Raw genomic sequence first — 780 nt, forward strand, 5'->3', positions numbered from 1 at the left:
CCACCCCCCCCCGCCCCCGCCACGGGCCCTGCTCTGTGTGTGACAGGGTAGAGCCATAACCTCCCCATCGGCCCTGACCTGAGTGTGACAGTGGTGGCATCCCAACCCCCTGATCTGCCCTGCTCTGTGTGTGACAGGGGACGGTGCCCCAACTCCCCTATCGGCTCTACTCTCTGAGTGACAGGGGGGAGCGTCTCAACCCCCTGATGGGCCCTGCTCTGTGCGTGACAGGGGATTGGCCCTACCCTGAGCGTGACTGGGGGTAGCATCGCAACCTCCTGATCCGCCCTGCTCTGTGCATGACAGGAGTTGGCGACCCAACTCCCCAATTGGCCCTGCTCTGAGCCCGACTAGGGGCTGCACCTAGGGATTGGGCCTGCCCTCTGCCACCCAGGAACAGGCCTAAGCCAGCAGAGCGTTATCTCCCGAGGGGTCCCAGACTGCGAGAGGGCACAGGCCGGGCTGAGGGACACCCCCCTTCCCCCCGAGTGCACAATATCTCCCGAGGGGTCCCAGACTGCGAGAGGGCACAGGCCGGGCTGAGGGACACCCCCCTTCCCCCCGAGTGCACAAATTTTTGTGCACCGGGCCTCTAGTTATCTACATAAATTTAAAAAGAGCACACCACTAACCTTGACACCATGCCTAATAACGAAAACTCCAGGCTGGTTTTTCTAACACAGGCTACTCCTGGCTATCGTCTTGTACAAGGTACAATTGAAGACAAACTTGTAAGAAAATTAAAAGGACCAACTGATGCAAGAGGGCTCTGAACACAGG

Source organism: Myotis davidii, unplaced genomic scaffold, assembly GCF_000327345.1.
Source record: "Myotis davidii unplaced genomic scaffold, ASM32734v1 scaffold242, whole genome shotgun sequence".
NCBI lineage: Eukaryota > Metazoa > Chordata > Mammalia > Chiroptera > Vespertilionidae > Myotis > Myotis davidii.